Source organism: Motacilla alba, chromosome 3 (assembly GCF_015832195.1).
Source record: "Motacilla alba alba isolate MOTALB_02 chromosome 3, Motacilla_alba_V1.0_pri, whole genome shotgun sequence".
Taxonomy (NCBI): Eukaryota; Metazoa; Chordata; class Aves; order Passeriformes; family Motacillidae; genus Motacilla; species Motacilla alba.
This window is the reverse complement of record NC_052018.1, coordinates 9,389,504-9,408,723: the sequence shown is the minus strand read 5'-3', so window position 1 is coordinate 9,408,723 and position 19,220 is coordinate 9,389,504.

The window sequence follows — 19,220 nt, the reverse complement described above, 5'->3', positions numbered from 1 at the left end:
TGTTGAATTTGTTTCCAATTTCTTCCTATCTACACACAAATCTCTCTCACATGACCTGCTTGAAGGGATTGTCTGGGCTAACTGATTAAGCTGAATTCTGCTTTCTCTTGAGCTGACAATCCACCATGAATACAGCACACAGGCCTGATGACTACCAGCAGGACATTTGGAATCTTTCATGATGAATTGGTTAAGAATGGTAGTTAACATCTGTATCAGTGGACTTTAGGTTGTTCAAGTCAGCAAATATCCACGCTAAAAGCCTTTTCTTGCACTCCATCATTAGTCTTCTTCATGTGAGACTTCTATGTAATCTGATTTAAAAAAACAAACAACAACAACAAAACACACACAAAAAAACCCAAACCCAAAAAACCCCAAACAAGCAAACAAAAAAACCCCCCAGTAAAAACCATATGTGGGATCTAGATGCAAATCCAGGTTTAAAGTAGAAGACAAAATGGATCCTGAGAGTGTATCTCAACAAGCTCCAGCAATGAAATATAAACTCTCTGCAAATATCCCCTGCAATTGAGGCAGAGTGTGTCCCCAGAATACCAAATGGGTGAGTAAGACTGGGCCCCAAGGAGGGTATTTGAGTACGGTTCTGCAGTATAGACACTCACACAGAGAAGAGAGAGGCTAATCTGTCTGGTAAAGCCTGAAAACAAGTATATTACCTCTCATTACATCTGGAACGGACACATACAGTTAAGAGGATTCAAAGGTCATATTTGCTGTTTTTCTGTTACTGTTTTGAAGGGAGAAAAGAATGATTTAGTGGAACTTGAAATCTTGCTGTTGAAGTCTGATACTATCTCCTCCCATATAAAGCAAAATAAATGGACATAAACAAGGATAGAAAATAACAACAAAGGCAGGTTCTGTCTCTGGGAATAATTTTGGCTCCTGATTTTGTTGTGGGATAAGCAGACCATGCACATTGAGGTCTGACATACTCTCTGGGCTGCTGGGATGTACAGGCAGTGCTTCCTTCTAATTTGGTCCCAGGTTAGAGGCACTAGAAAAGGTGAATTTTATACTAAGAAAACAAGTACTATATAGCTGAAAGGATAGGTGAATAGAAAGACGTGGCTGAAGGACAACTGTGGAAAAGGGGAAGTTTTATGTTACAGGTGATATTACAGGTGATATTCAAGCTTTAGCACATTCAACAGAGGTGTTGTAGCACCCGGTTCCCTTCCTCTGTCCTTTTGTAGCCAGCCTGCTTGATGAGTAGTATTGTGGAAGGTCCCAGAACTCTGTGAGACAGCAACACAACAATGATGATAGAAGTTGATTCTTCCAGCTTGATTCAGTCCCAATAATCCACAAATATAATCCTACAAAGGATACCAGTCTAATCTTATTACAATCAAATGAATTGAAATTTTAAAATTTATGTTAATTTTTTTTCCTATTTGTAGAACTTCTCAGTTCATTATTATACTCTTGACATTACTGGGAACTTGCATAAGTTCCGATTACAGTTTTCTTTTTCTGAATGACTCTTTTATTTGGAAGGATTTTATAAATTGTTTCTCTCTGCACATGCTATAGCCCAATCTAGGATTTCATGCCTTTAGATACCCCAAGGATTAATTAGCAGTGCAAAAGGTTAGCTCAGAAAGATGCCAATACAAGGCATCTAACCAGGAAAGTGACTAAAACAGTAGCAGAAGTCTTGCAGCAACACAAGGATTGTAGCCCTCTCTGTGCTGCTTCTGCCTCAGCATCATACTTGAGCTCACTCATGTCAGAGCTGTTTGGATGAGCTGAGAAAACCCAGTGCTCAGTTCCAGTGGTTGAGAAAGCTTTCTATGCCTCAGCCTTTGCACTTGCTGATGAAGAAATGGGAGGAGAAACACAGTTCTAACAGTCAGTAAAGGTCAAATGCACAGCACACACTTGGAGCAAGGAGGGCTCTTTCTCTCCAGGAAAAGCAGAAGGATTTTGTGGTTAGATCAGGAAAATAATCTCTTGCTTTGTAAAGGGAGAATTTGAGTCTTCTCCAGACTTGTCTTGCAAGTGAATTCTGCTGTGAATTTGCATATGATCACTTGTGCTAAGGAATTACACAGGTTGCAAACATGATTTGCTTCCTGCCCTTGAATGCCACTGGCTATCAAGGCTGCTGTGCCTGAAAAGCTGACTTAGCCATTCAGGTGGACTGGCTAGTGACTCACATGTTTAGTTTTAGTTTCTGACAGCATCATTACCAAGTAGATTGGTACTAGAATAAGGGATAATTATAGCAGGATTGATCTCTCATCCAATAGGAAAAAGAAAGGAACAAGAGATCACAGCATCACATATTCTAAAAACAAGAAGATAATGGGCAGAAGAAGAGAATAAATCTATATACTACATGTAGTAGGATTTTGTAAATGAGAGACATTAATGTAAGTATAGAAATAGATAGCATGTCAGGTGACAGTAGAGTTTGTTCAAGAATAGGTAGTTAAGAGCTGCATTTTGTCAGACTAAACCCAACATCTTGTTATGCACTAAAATGGATTTTTGTGCATAGGTGTTTGTGAGCATTGTTCAGAAGTGGTTCTTGTCTTTTGTAGAGTGAGAAGTGAGATGAACTGTGGCAGTTAGAATTTACGAGAAAAAAGGAGAGGTTACAATGAAGCTGAACTGGCAACCCTGATTTTTATTTTAGCTATCTATACAAAGTATGACTCCTACTAAAACAAGAAGAAAGCTAAGCTGAATTTGAAACTATCATATGGTTCATTGTTTGCCCGTCCAAATGAAGTTGGAATGCAGCTTCAACTTGTCAGATTATGTTATAGAGGACATCCAAGATTCTATTATATTCTTATTAACTGTCCAGAACTTAATGAGCTCAATAGAGATAGATTGCTTAATAAGACCCTTCAAAGTGTATTTTTTCTGTCAGGAGATGGGGAAGTAATTTGACCGATCTTACTGTCCAGGAGTTCAATTTTTTAATCACCTAGATGATGAAAAAAAACCCTTTCCCAAGAACAACTACAGGAGCCAGATTTTTCTGTTATATCATTTATATACTTGTATATATGCAGTAATTACACTCCATTTACTGGGTCATGGGAACTGACATCTAACTTTGAAGTGAAATGAATAACAATGAATTCACCTCTAATAGTTTTCCCATTACTCTGACCTTGCAAAACTACATTGTGATTTATTTTTTGTTGTATGAATTTACCTTTTGTCTTACTAAACACCTGTGTTGGGCAGAATACAAAACAAAAATCAGATGGAAATTACTAAAGTGTTAACTCTATTTTACAGAGATCACTAATATGAGCTTTGCACTCATCCTCTGGTCAGGAGTGTTTAAGTTTATCAGCCTGTGAAACAGAATACTGCAAACCTGAGCTCACCCTGGGCCCTTCATGAACCTTGGCAGACCACCCAATTTGCAGTTGTGCACAAATCTGTATGGTATATATTTTTCAGAGTCAGAAATTTGCATCTAAAGTTGTGTGCATATTCCTTCTTCCATGACAGAAAATAGACAGACTTTCCTGGTATCAAAGGATCTCTTCTTGCTTAGAAATAGTTAAAAGAAAAAAACAAAACAAAACAAAACAAAACCCACCAAAATGTTATTCTGAACCCCTTTAAGATAATAGACCTTGCAATAATAAACTACTGGGTGTCTTGTTACAGAAACAATTTTTCTCTTGCCATTATAAAGCAAAAAAGTCAGATAAAGTCTTGTCCTTGAAATGTGGAATTTAGAAATAATTCATTATTGCACCAATTTTTATATAGTTCTTGTTTTATGATGACAGAAAAATTCAATAATTTTGTGTAGATAGAGATTAAATTTAGCCTTAAGTGAAATTTAACCTTAGGTGAGACTGAAATTTTCCTGGGATTTTGATTTAGCAAAGTGATGTTAATGATATTGAAATCTCCCAAATGACAGTGATATCATAAAGTCAGTTCATTTTTTGAAATTCAAACTCTTCATTCCAAGCTGTTTTGGACAGATAATGATAACATCCTGGACAGATCTGTTCTTCAGACACCTTCTGGACTCTGAATGTGAAAGTATGAAAACTAAGCACAACTCACACACAAGATTCTGGTTAACATTCGATTCATCTTTGATCCTTTTGTTTCAGAACACCTGGTAGCTGAATATATCACTAGAGAAAGGGACTCCTCCAACTTTAGTGTAATTTGGAAGTGATTGTCACGGGCAGAATGTCACAGTACCATCAGGGGATACCTCTGGGGGAAAGTTCACTCCAGACTGCAACCAAAGTGTCATTCACATTTTCTAGGCAACATGGTAAATTTTTGCTTTCCACAAAAACATCATGTTTAGTCTCATCTCAAAAGTCTTTTTTATCCCTTTTTAAACTCTGAAGTGAATCCTCTTTGGTTTTTTAAAGCGCTTCATGATGAGACACTACTTGACCCTTGACATTGATATAAGTCAAACAAAGCAATAATTGCCATAGAAGACAAGACTAAGCCAAGAACTATTCTTTCTAATCTATGCTAGAAAGTTTTAAACTGTCTACTAATCAAGCAGGCAAGATTTGAAGGCCAATCTGCTTTTCAGACTCTTGATATTACAACCTTTGTATTTTTCCTACGGCCCAGCAAAGACCACAGTTGCTGTACTGGACAGCATTCCAAATCAGGCCCCCCAAAATCCTCCCCTGTGGCAGTGCTTAGGGCTAACCTGTGCATCTCTGCAAAAAGGCATAACATTTCACTATGCACTTATGACAATTATCCACTGGAAAATCCTTATGTGTCATCTAAGAGGCTCTAAGGATAAAAGTGGTAAGGTGTCCAACAGATGACTGTCAAAACTCAGGGTTCAATTGCTTCTTGTCAGAGTCTAATTTTATCTTACATTATCTGTTATAATATCTAATCAAGCTCTAATGGCACAGAAAGTGTTCCCCCCACACACTTAAAAAGCTTTGTGTCCTCTTTAGCCTCTCACAGGAGAGCTTTCAAGCCATATTTCATATGCATTTGCACAGTTCCCCAAACCATTTGCTTTCTATCAGAATAAATCTTTTGATTTTTACTATTGATAGAATATGTTACCAAGTTACCTTTACTTTTTCTTGGATTGTGTTTTCCCTTTTTCTTCCCTGAAACAGATATTACAGACAATAGCAAGAGAAATAATTTTATTGGAAATTCTATATCTAAAATATTTGTGCCTGGCAACAATAGAAGGATTAATCTTCATGTGGGATTAATTCTTCTTCTGCTATGTACTACAGACACAGTAAGAGAGTTCTTGCACCACAGAGTTTAAATAAAAAAAAAAAAAAAGTTCAAAGAATGAAAGAAGTGAAAGCAAGTTTCTCTAATTTTAACAATAAGAAGCTTTGTGGAATGGATATCAAAAAAACATTACAAATTTTATAAAGATAGAACCTTCAATAATGAATAATATAAATTTGGGCAGCAAAATATTAAACTTTAATTGTAAAGGTATTAATGTAGAACATTATAATTGTGGTATTAGGAAAAATAAGGGTGATTTTTTTAAGGTTGAAATAGTATCTTGTACTGATAATTTTGATTATTACTCATGTAAATAATTATGCGGATGTGTGTGGTGTTTAGAAGAGTAATGAGGTGACTCTTTTATTTTGTAATATATTATGCTTCAAATATGTGAGATATAAACTATGAAATAGTATTCAAGGCCAATATACATAGGAATTAATAAAATAATAAATGCCAGAGATAAAGAATGAAGTAGGCAATGAAAGTAAATTTTAAAAATTATGTAAAATAATAAAGGGGAAAAAATAATGTTTTGAATCAATTTTCCTTTTTTTTTTTTTTTAATTATAAAGGTGCCCATAGTGCATGAAAATGTTGTTTAGAAAGTTATTTACAAAATGCATTTCTTTAGTATGGAAAAGAGAATAGTAAGGACTTAGGTTCTTCAATTAAAAAAAAGAAATCTAATTTTAACAAAGAGAAAAGTCACTGATAGTTTTCAAATGTTCAAGGAAAGGGAAAACATGTACAAATATGACCAAGCAGTAGGTCAGACTACAGGGGAATCATACAGAATCTGTTTTAAGAGATTTTTTAAAAAACATAAAATTAATCAATCATCTGAGTGGTAAGGGTATTATTGACACTGTTTAGAAAATTTATTTATTTAAATTCTTCATAGTTAGCTTCATCTCTGATTGCGTTTCTTTGCCAGAACAAGAAACTTATGTAGGAAAGGAAAAACTGAGGGCAGTGGTAACAAGAAGGTGAATGGAGAGTCTAAATGCTGATCAGATATCCCAGGATAAACGTTTAGTTTTGCAGATGAAATGAAGTTCCCAGGTAGGAACCTTTCTTGCTTTCTTTTTCTGTAATAGTTTCCCAAGTGACTCTGAAAAATTGAGGGCACAGGTGTTGATTGAAGTTGCAGTTTACTCTTACAGTCTCGACTGCACATGTACAGTGACATGTCCAGAGCTGCAGACATCTCACCAGCATTCGTGTCTCTCTTCTGCAAATCTGACAAATGCAGATGCAGGGATCTACTGGGTTTGTGTGGCCAGGTTTTGGTAGTGAGGGAGCTACAGGGGTGACTTCTCTGGGAAGGTGTCAGAAGCTTCCCACATACCTGCCAGAGCCAGTGCCAGCCAGCTCCAAGATCTGTCTGCTGCTGGCCAAGGTCAGACCCATCAGTGACCATCACGTGGGAGCGTCTTTGGAATATCGAGTTTAAGAAGGAGGAAACAGCTGCAGAGGAGCAACTGCAGCCTGAGAAAAGAGTGAGAATATGTGGAACAGCCCTCCAGAAACCAAGTTCAGAAGTGGGAGGAGGTGCTCCAGGCACCAGAGCAGAGATTCCCTTGCTCTCTGGGGAGGTTACAGTGCAGCAGATTGTCGGTGTTTGATCCTGCTCAGAAACAAAGCCCCACAGAGCCTCTTACTCACTCCTGGTGGGATGGGGGAGAGGATGATAAAAGTGAGAACTTGTACTTTGAGACAAAGACAGTTAAAGTGATAAAGCAAAAGTCATGTGTACAAGCAAAGCAAAACAGGGAATTCATTCATCCCTTCCTATGGTTAGGCAGGCGTTCAACCAATCCCAGGAAAGCTGGGCTCCAACACATGGTGGTTTGGGAAGATAAACACTGTATCTCCAAATATCATCTCCTTTCTCCTCAGAGGGAGTAGGAAGAGAAGTTGAGGCTGAAATTGAAGACTAGGAGTTGTTTTTGTTTCTCATTATCCTACTTTGAGTGACAAAAATTTACTTTCCTTGAATTTACACTGTTTTGCCCTTGACAATAATTGAATAATCTCCTTGTGATTATCTTGACCCATGAGTTTTTAATTGTATTTTTCTTCTCCTATCCAGAGACAAGAGTCTAGGTGGGCACTTGGTGTTCAGCCAAGGCCAGTCCACCAAAAATTCACTGAAGTTCCTGCAAGTAATAAAGAATTCTCCTTCCAACAGAGTTGTTAGAGCTGAGTCTTAAACTGACCAACCCTTTGCAGAGCTCAGAATAGGTGTCTTCAACGGACCTTGTATCACTGATTAGCTGTGGGGAATAAAATTTAGTGTTTCAGGAGAAGATCATATAGATGCAGGAGTTTTCAAATGAAAGTCTGCCAGTTTTGAAGCCTATAAGTATATTTTACCAAGCTTTTAAAAACTAAATTCAATGTTGGACCAATGGTAATGAAATGCTTCTATTATTTCTACAAAGTTGTCTCAGCTTGAAAACTTGAGACAGTTTGGGGTTGTGTAGTGATCTGTTTTGAAATTCTGAAAAGATGGGACTGCATTCATTCCCAAACGGATTGTCAGAAAAGCTTCAAAGTTTTTGGTTGTGCTGAGGCACCAGTAATCTTAGCTTTACTTTATTTCTGACTAACCTGGCTCCCAAAGAGATCTCAAGGTCCAGAAAACACATGAAAATAATTGGTGGGTTTTAAGGAAAAAACATATTCCACCACACTGCACCTCCAGAGAAGTATGTTGTCTGCAAAGTTTAGTGGTGAGCTGAAGCTGTGTTTCATCTAAATTGTGGAGGAAAAGACAAGTTAGCATAAAAGAATGTATGTCTGATAATCATACGGCCAGTCTGAAGGGCCTTTAATCTGGGTCTGCGGATTCCCATATCTGTATGCTGTTGAGGAGGTAGGTAGAATTTTGATTACAGAATAAAGCACCTCCAGAAAGTGCTATATGCAAATACTGAAGAGCATGGGTCAAAGTTTTATGCTTCCTGGGACTGCCTAGCATATTAACAGGTCTAGGGAAAAATGACTGTGGTTAAAAATTAATAGCACACTGACAAGTATGATTTAAACCTATCCAAACCTAAATCAGTCAGCCCTAGTAAAATCTTCAAATCCTTAAGAGGTAACCCATAGCCATTGGTGTCAAAAAGTGCTATGAGGATTGAGAAATTAATCTGCATTTCTCTCACATAGCAAATTTGTCCTTGTGTGAAAAGTAAGTGAGGGATTTTGTTGCCCTTGTGTCTTTTATTTAACCTCCATTAGCACTGCATGTAGTAAAATGCTACTGTGTTAAATAAACATTACTTCTTTGAAAAACAAATTAGATTGCAAATAATATGTTAAGAGCTGACTGAATTCTTTCTACCCATTCAGCTGAGATAAATCTCCTTTTTCTTCTGTAAGCAATTGTTGCTTGGAACTTCCTTATGTTCATCAGAAAGTTGGATAAATCATTTTCAGACACTGGACTAACTGGAAATTGATTGCTTCCTCTAACTGGCATTTATGGTGCAGCCAGGTCATCTTAATACCATGGCACTGCTTCTGCTTGCTAAGTAGGTGACAGAAACTTCCATAATTGGAAAGCAACAAGGGAGTTATAGTTATTTACAGAGAGAATGTTGGGAAGTTTTGAAAATATTTCCCCTCTTCAGCTGCTGACCATATGTTAATCAATCATCTGACCTTACACAATACAGCGAACCAATCTTGATTCAATTATTAATGAAAGTCCTTTCTGAAAGTTCTCTGCAACCTCTGTATATATATAAAAAAACATTGATGGCACTGTGCAACACAAAGATTGCAGTGATAAATCAGGCTGTGGAATGAATGGCAACAGCCATATCTGTCTCTAGATCCAAAATGTCATCTATTTTGTTATTTTCTTTATGGTAGCACACTGTATGTGTTAAGTGCTTTGCTTTCAGGAAGGACAGACGAAGATCCTATTTAAAGGAGTTCAAGTTGAGGACAGGCCAGTAATAAAAAGATTAAGGAGAAAACAGGCAATAGTAGATGACTCATACAAATATCAGTTGGACACTTTGCTGCAAAAGTGTTGGCTTTTTTTTTTTTTTTAACAGAAGTTTAAAGGTGGAGTGGAAAGAGGTGCTTACTGGTAACTTCAAAACATTTCAGTTGCATTAGAAGTTTATTTCACTGGCTGATTCATTGTAATTTTAACCTGTAATCACAGCCTATTCCCAATTGTTGCATTGCTATTCACTAATTGCAAACTGGAAATCACTGGCTTCTGTCTGAGCTTTAGGCAGGTGTATTTTAATCCTGTTCTGTTTGGATATGTCTTCTAGCTGCTTCCAAACCAACATTAGAGATCTGCTTCAGAGTGGATGCACAATTTTGAGGTATTTCAACTTTCTCCATTTGCTTTGCAAAATTATTTTGGTACATAGGAAGCAGACTTCTGCTAGAAGGCAATTAATGAGAAATTTCTGTCTACATGGGTGAATAAAGTTTGCTATCCCCTAATGGAGAACAGAGGGAAAGAAATAATAACCAGTCAGTGAGATAGCTGTGATATCCAGAGGGTATGCTTGGATGGAGGGGCCAGAATAAATTTATCTGAAGCACACCATTGAATCACTCCAAGTTACTTCCTAACATAAGCATATCCTTTCCGTGTCCAGTATGGCTTCAGGTGGCTTCAGTGCTCTTGTTTACCTAATGCATACATTCAATTAATAGTGCTTAATGAAGATGGAAAGGTAGAAAAGATACTAAATTTACTGATATAAAGTGCTTTGAAAACTTTGGAAATTAGTCTTGTAAAATGGCAAATCATTACCACATGAAATAAATGCTTTATTCTCTTGAAATCCAATGAGGTAAATAATATAGCTATTTTAACATTAAATATTCAAAAGCATTTAGTGTTGCTTAATAAAGAAAGCAATAAGAAAGAAAGAAGGAGTGCAAGTAAGCTACTGCAATGCCTAAGGCAGCTCCAGGGTTAGGCAAGGAACTAGTGTGCAAAGAAATCTCATCATAAAGAGAAACAATATTTGCATTTTTACTGTTTCTTTTGTTCAGTTTTATATTTTAAAAAAGGGTAATCTATCAGTATTAGATATCTGATTTAGAAATTTAATTTAAATTGGTTTCTCTTTTCAGCTCACCCATTTTTTATTGGATTTTATAATAGCATAATCATGTAGGAAGAAAAGAGCAAAACTGGGTAATTACATGCACAAGTATTTTTAAAATACAGTAACAATAGCAAGGATGAGCTGAAAAGTGCTCATGCACTATTACAGTGTCAAGGCATAGTCTATATGTTAGGAACAATCAGAGGATTAATATTAATGAACAAAAGATACCTCTTTAATATCCTAGATAATAAAAGACACTTGGATAGATATTGGGGGTGTGTATATAAAGATATATAAAAAAAAAATCAACATATATATGGTTACCAAAAAAATTGCAGTTCAGGTTGTCTTCTTGCTCCCTTTCCTAGAATATGTTGTGAGCACAGAATCAGTGTCTGCTACAGACCTTCCCCTCCAGCCACCTCATACACTCACAAGAGGCACTGAACCAGCAACCTTCAGGCTCCAGAACAAAAGAAGCTGCTTTAGCTTGACCCAAAGAACCAGTACATATGCTGCAGTCAAAGAAAAGTGATGCCCAAGTGTGACACGTTTATCACAGCTATTCTTTCCTGATCTAGGTGATTTCATCAGTGCTTGGAAGCCTCAAGCTTGACTCTATTTGGCATTTCAATTTTTATAGCAAATAAAAATTCTTATATTTTTTTCCACAAACCGAAAATAAACCACTGCCTAGTTGTACATCCAGAGAGGAGACTGAAAAAAAACCCGAACATCTAAAGCATTAATTCAGAGGAAGCCTGAAGATGGGACAGGATTTTAGTCAGCACCTTGCATTCTTCACTTTTACACTGTAATCTGACTTTCAGTAGAGGATAATTATTTCACTAGACATCAATCTTTACCACATCCAGAAAGACACTGAATTTTAATGGCTGAAAATGAAGGGCAGTTTTTCAGTTCTTCTACTGCTTGGCCCAAAATATGCTCTGAAATATGTAAGCCATGATAATTCTTTGTAATCAGACAGCTAGTTATATTAGTCATCTGAGGCTTAAAGCAAAGCAAAAAAATTTAAATAGCACATTGATTCCTGAAGACATTAATTTTAGAAATTTTTATCATGTAATGTCAAAAGAAAGAATTTAAAAGTTCACAAAACTTAATTTCAAAGTCATGAATTTCACTTTGCTGAAGTTAAACTATAATAAGAATGGATTTACTGTAGGTCCTTTTCACACCCAAATAATGTATTTTTTCCAGGAAGTATATTGCCTTACAAGAGAATAACATCTTTCTGCAAGTTAGTACTTACTGAAGGCTGCTTAGAAGAATAAATTGTTCTAGATTGGCACAAAAGCTTACAGTTAAAAATCTAAAGTTTCTTCCTTACAGGGAGATTTCTCCATTAGTTTTAGTGGCAAAAGAATCCCTTTCATTCTGTAAAGGGTATGTTTAGGTGATCCAAATAACCTACTCAAAATATCCCAAGGGAGAACACTAATTAGCAATGTAAATATGTTGTTTCAACAAATAGGAACAGAATAAAGCTTCTACCACCCACATAAATGTCTAACTAGAATTGAGCATTTTCTTCCCTTTCCCTATGATCAGATAATATTTAAGTATTTTAGTTGCTCAAGGTTTTTCCAAGTTTTTAATGTCATTTTCATATTATTGAAACAATTTTTTCATTCATTTAATTCTCAGTTTCTCAGAAACTGAGATATTTTGCATTAAATACTGCATGACCAACTTCACAGATAATTAACCTGGTGACCCTGTGTCTTAAAGTTTACTTTTATTCTAATTCAGCAATAAGACTGAGACTAGGAATAACTTAGAGAAGAAACATCAGAGGCACATTTATTAGATAAAGATATGTATGCACATATATGTATGTGTGCTCCTGTGTCCAAACTCAATTCAGTTTTGTCTTCCTTCAACACTGCAAGTATTAAACTAAAACTATTTAATGTCTTATTAAGTAAAATTTTAACATTTCCTCCATGAAGTGCCTTTGGAGCAGAGTTCTGCTTTACTAGACACCTTGTTGGAAGCTTAGCTAAATTTTACCAATCTTTTCTCAGATTTTCTGAAGTTATGAACCAGCTGCTTTCAGATCAATGTTTTCCCTCTGTGATCTTTGGCAGATATGATTGTTTCCATAGAGGCGCTGTTGTTTTCTAACCCCCCTTTACTTTCAACTCCTGATACTTCAGTCTGGGGAAAAAATAAAAAACAGTTGTCACCATTGTTTCCCAGGACTGAGGAATGAGAAGAGGGGGAGTGGTGAGAGCTAGTCATCATTTGGAGCTGATAGGAGGGAAATGTTATGTACAGGTGGGAGTTCCTCATGTGAGTACTGGGAATGTGTCACTGGCAGGCCTCGAGTAGGGATGACATATTGGAGAATTCACTAAAACTTGAGAAGAGGGAAATTTCACAGTGAATGGGGTGGTATGAATACCTTCCTGCCTTTGGGATTATTAGCCAAACTTTAATTCACCTAATCAAACTCCTACACACAGGCTCATCACAGAGAGATCATAATGAGGGGAAGATAAAACTTCTTTGTATCCCCAAACCCAAAGTCTTCCTCCACAGGAAAAGCAAACTGGAAAATCTAGGTTTTTTTGGAGATTTTGGGGTTGGTAGTGCAGTGAGAGAGTAAAAGGACCATTAGTAAGCACATCAAGGAAAGAACTGCGGTAATGGCAATTATGCTCAAGACATCTGGTTCTGTTAACCAGCCAACTTTTCTAACTTCCTAAAAAAAATAGAAAAAAAGAAAATCTTGGTGACTCCAGAACTGACCCTTATTCATTCCTTTAGCAGAATTTTACTTACCCAGGTTGTTTTCAAAATTTTCTTGAAGGACACCAATTCATCTTTTATTTTGTCAAAAGCTGCACCCCATCAAAGTAGTTTCCTTGGTCTCAACAAGCTGAGGAACTCCTTATTTTCTGAACAAGATGAGAAAGAGAGGAGACATTAGTAAAAGCAACATGGAGGGATAAGACAAAAGAAAAGAGTAAAGGAGATTGTAATAATCATTACATGCCTCTATACAGACATCTTGCCCTAATATTACAGACCCCCTTTTACTGTCACATTCTCAGACACATCCTACTGAAAAGAAATCAGAAATTACTGGCTTATCACCTCCCAAAGAACATAACAAAGTCACGCAAGAATTTGTAACGTATATATAGCTCTTTTCAAAGGAAATATCTGATTGCATAGAGAAAACTATTCTTACGGCCCACTTCACCTCAGAATACACAGAGGGCTGTGGAGATGTTGACAAGTTTGGATATTAGGAACTGTATTCTTTTAATTCACAGCTTTAATATAGAGAAACAGAAAAACAAATCCACATTATAACCAGCTTTCTCTCCTCTGCTCATTCCATTACAAGGCTCATAAGTTGCCTAAGCATTCACTTTGCAGCCAGGTGTGACCTAAGATCTTCAATACATTTCTAATGATCTTTTTGCTTAGCTTGAATATTAAAGAATGATGCACTGAAATTTTCATTATAATGTGCAATGAAGACATTTTCAAGGATAAAAGTTTTTCTGGTTCTTTATTGTAAGGTTTTGTTCTGTAAGTTCCTGTTAGCGTGTCACCTTATATACCACACTCAAAAATATATTAGCTTGCTTAATGACCTTAAGGAGGTATCTTAAATTATCCCAAGGCATTTTTACAAGAATTTGGCAATTATGTATCATAAAAATTGAACTGTAAATGTTTAAATTGCATTCTTTGTTTTGTTTTATTTGAACTGTCTTCTTCTGGTGATTGTGATATTTATTTCCAGTTGTAAAATAAAATTAATACCAAGAACCCTCAGAAAATAAATTAAAAATTGACATCAAATATAATCTGCATAAGGATTCACATAGACCATATTTTGAACTTTTATTACATATTAGGAAATATTCAGTGTTAAACAGTGGAAAAATTAATCTCATTAGAAGTCAGATAATTTGGTTCAAATTCTTCCAACCTTCTAGACAATCTACTGGATAAGATTACAATAACAAAAGGACTCCAAGTATTTGCAAGTTTTCCACTCCTTTCAAAATACTAAACAAAAATAAGTCTACACTAAGGACTTCACCTATTTTTCTAATCTCTCTTCTTCATGAACTTGAACGTATTTTCTTGTGTAATTTAGAAGATAAGTAATATGATATAAAAACCATGTAAAAGTATGTATGTAACTATATATATGTGTATATAAAAATTCACTTTGGAAACTCTCTTGCTTTCAACTCCACAGTCAAGTATATGTTAAACAAGTTGCAACTCTGTTCCAGTTTGCAGATTTTGTTGGTGGTGTTAGGTCCAACATTCCTGGCTTTCTCTTTTCTTCTTGTTGAGTTAGTTTAAGAGTTCCTTCAATCCGTTTAATAACACATCCAGTGTTACTCTTTCCTGGATGTTCCTACACTATCATGCCAAAAGAGAGGGAGCAGTCAGCCTTCTGATTGTCTTTGTAATTTATAAATTGCAAAAATGTCCTTGTAAATTGTCTGAGGGATTCACTTGAAAATGTCCTTCAAGGTATAACCTAAATGTCTGAATCAGATTAAAAGCTCTTATTTTTTCTCTTTTCTTTCCCTACGTGGACATAATGCTTTCAGTTCATAGTGTCCATCTGTCTAAAATTTAGTTTGTATGACTTGGCCTTACTGTTTGTTTGCACTTCTGAGACAACAATTGCATGACAGAAGGAGATGGTGATGGAATTTCAGACCTCTGAGTGGTTAGTTTTGGAAGCCCATGGAATTCTGTTAGATCCTGTAAGGCTCAGAAAATAGGCAAATAGAATATCCATGTTTAAAAGGGACATAAAGAACTGTAGAAATGGAGATCAATCAATTAGCTTTAATAATTTCCTAGAAAAATATTACACAAGGATAATCAGACAATTTGTAGGTGCCTGGGTAATAACAAAGTGGAGAATAACAGCCAGTGTAACTTGTATCAAAGCAATCTAGTTTTTATTTTTTCCTAGCAGGGTAACAGACTTTATGGGAAGAGGAGAGGCAGTCATGCTAACATTTTTGTATGATTCCATTGCCATATATTTTCATTTTTTGGACTGGTCTTGGTTTGGTTTCTCTCATGCAGCATTCTTGAAAGTTTGATATGGAAGCATCATTTGCATCATACTAGTGTAGCATAGGTGCAAAGATGTTTGAAAGCTGAATATAAAGAACAGTTTTCAATAGTTCATATGCAGAACATTAGGTTGCACCAAAATAGTCCCTGTCAAGATGTATCTTGAGTGGAACTCATCAGTATTTTTATGAATAAACATTAGAATAAAGAGTAGATGTATTAAATCTGTCAGTAACTGAGGTCAAAGGGAATGTCACTATATTGAAATATGCAAATAAAGCCCAAAATTATCTTAATACAGGAGAGAGAACTCTCAGAAAAAAAATGCAGCATTTGGTAGGAGCAAGTGCAAGATGTTATTTCAAATGAGAATGATCTAGCATATGAATAGAAGATGGGAGAGAACTGACCAAGATAACACTACAAAAATGGATCTGGGGACTCTAGGGAATAAAAAATCTGAATTTTATTTAAAATTTAAAAAGAAATCAGATTTCTTTCTGAGGATATGAAAAACATAAGTAGCATCTCCAGAACTCCTGAATAAATCTTTTCACTTTTCTTGGCAGAGGTGAGAATTTCATCAGGTTCTCCAAGTGGCACTGTGCTTCAGTGGCTTTAGTTAATATTCTGTTATAAAAGCTTTCATAACTTTATTTCAGTTACTGTGGTTTTTTTAACGTACTGCTATTATTTTTCTTATGGTAAGGTGATTGTTTTGAAGGTTTTTTGTTTGGTTGGTTTCAGGGTAAGGGGTTGTGGTTGTTAGGGTTGTTTTGTTTTGGGGTTTTTTGTTTCTTTTTTGTTTTGTTTGTTTGGGGTTTTGTTTATTTTGGTTTGGTTTGGTTTGGTTTGGATTGATGTGTGTGGTTTTTTGTTTGTTTTTTTTAGGTTTTTGATTATTTTGTTCGGGGTAGGGGGGGAGTTGGTTGGTTGGTTGATTTTTTGGTGGTTTTTTTTTCCTCCACTATTTTGCCTGCAGTGGCCTAGCACTATATTAAGCCATAGTTTTTTTGTCTCAGAGTCAGGACTCACACAAACTTGCTTCCTAGTGTCTTGTTCTCTGTTTTGCTCTCTTGATGTTAATAAGAAAAGGGGAGAAATGTGTGTTATCAAAAAAAGGATTTCCTCTTACCAGCAGAAGTTCATGCATTGATTTGTCTCAGAAAAGACTAATTAAAACTTACAAACTGCTTTAGCTGTGAACTTTAAATTCATGTCTTGAGAAAAATCTGCTTGCATACCCACAAGATTATTTTTTCATGATATACAAATACCAGTGTATCATTCTTTTGGGTCTGAGGAAATCAAGGAAATTTAATGGCTTTTTACCACTTCAGCCAAAAATGTGTAAGGATATTTATTGTGTATTCCCATCCCATATAATGAGGTACAATCTTCTATCCCCTCTTAAGTCTTCAGATCTTTGAAAGGCAGAACAGATGAAGTTGTTTACTCTCTGAAGATACATGTAACAATTTTAAGACTGAGTTTGAGTTTTCCATATATATGTATGTATATGTATATATATATATATTTATATATTCAACCTCTTTGTACTTTTACACTCCAATCACTTGACTATGACTCTTAAGAGAGACTACTATGAAAACCTTCTCTGGGTTAAATCAGATTCAAGCCCACCATTTATAATGCGTAAATAACTTTCATAACAGATCTCTTAGCTTTCTGAAAAAAATTGGATATTGATGTCAAGAAGTTATGACACATACCATAGCTTTTCACTCATCAGGGTTCCTTGAAAGCTTTCAAATCCCACTTCTCTAACATGGAGCTATTCAATGGTCTAAACATAATGAGGTGAAGAGTATTTGCTAAAAAAGTCATAAAGGCTGATATTGTTGCAGTGTTGAAGACAGTGGGAATATAAATAAAAAATGCTACAGTTTGTGGCTATGTTTATTTTAATTACAAAGCAGTGCCAAGGTTTTCTTTCTGGCCTTAAAGCCAAATGGCAAAATTACAGCACATTCATTATACTAATCTCTCTTAGCCTCTGAAATAGGATGGCCACATGCAATGTGCCTAATGTGAATGATTTCTGGCTCAGGCTGCCTTCTCAAATACACCTGTTATTTGAAAGTGCTGGTTGGCCTGAGTTAAAGTAATTTCAGTATTTATCCTCTATACTGATGACCGAGTTCCAGTGCAAGGGCCTGTCCTCTCACACTAATTTGCTCCTCTGAAAAACTGATATGTATGGAAATTTGGCTAGCTGGCTGGATATAGAACTAGAAATAATTTGCCTTTGACATTGAAAAAGATACGTCAGTTTTGTTAAATTGCTTGGTTAATAAATTCATCTGACATGTTGATTTCCTGGTTTAGAATGTGTTTGTCTTGAAATCACATGTGCAGGCTATGCTGTTTTCACGGCACAGATTTTGTTAAGATGCTATAAGATCCCTTAAATAGAATTAGCTATCCCAACATTCTGTGTATGGTAAGACCATAGATTTAAATGAATATGTAAATTCCAGCTTGTGAATTGAATTATAGAAAGACGTTATAAACACTCATTCCTTGTCACTTTGCCCAAGATTTATCTTTAGCATCTGCTGCTCATTTGCTCTGCCAGGCCAAGGACTTTGTGGATATGAAAAAAGAGTACTACGGTTCTTCCTTTGTATTGCTGTTATTGTGGATTTCTACTGTTAATATTCCTAAATTTTAGTAAGAACTTTAATATGGCAATTACAATTAACTAAACAAATTAAAATGTGGTACTCAGCCTGAACATAATCCTCCTGTAATTTGAGACATTCAGAATTGCTGTGTTCTATCCTTCTTTTCAAAACACACTGAATTCACAAATGTTACTCTAGATTTTGTACTGCATTTATTTGCTGACACTGGACTGAAGACTTCCCAATTTTCTCAAACATAGAGTCAAAATTTATTTTTAAAGTTATCATGTTTAACCTTCAATGATATTTTGACATAGCTAATACACATTTGGCAAAGGGCAAAACACTAAAAAAAAGCTTTTTATTGATATTTAATTGAAGCATTCCTCCAGGAACTTTTGTTGATGAAAGGCAAGCCAGGTTTTGCATTCTGTTTCTGTAGCAAATTCAATAACTATACAGTTAAACCTGTAATTGCCAGTCTTCCTAAACTGTTGGTTCTTTTTTTCCCTCAAGCTGCTGCTAATCCTGCTTCTAATCCTGAGAAAATGAAGAAGCAGAGGGCTTCTTTTCTCTTTTCTTCTTTCTCTTTTCTCTTTTCTTTTCCCCTTCTCCTTCTCCTTCTCCTTCTCCTTCTCCTTCTCCTTCTCCTTCTCCTTCTCCTTCTCCTTCTCCTTCTCCTTCTCCTGTGTGCTGTACACTTGAAGTGATAGGTTTCTTCTGTTTCTTTCTGTAATGTGCACATTTTGCTCTTTATCATTTCACACTTTCAGAGCAGAGAAATAAGATTACTTTTCTCTTTGTTATTACTGGATATCATTTCACCAAACAGAAAGCTTCCCAACAACCCCAGTGCAGCACTTTTGCACTCTACCTGCCTGAACAGAGATTCACCACTTGAAGAAGGTCTTTTCCATTGTCACAGACACATGCACATTCCCTGAAATATTAGCACTGCTCATCTAAATATTATATTGAAGTTCTCTAGAGCTCTCTTTAAAAACATTGTTTCCTTTTAAAAGGAGAATAGAAAGGCAGAATTCTAATATTTTGATCCATCAACTAGTGAAATCAGAGAAAGAAAGAGAATTCGGGTCCCAATATCCAAGCC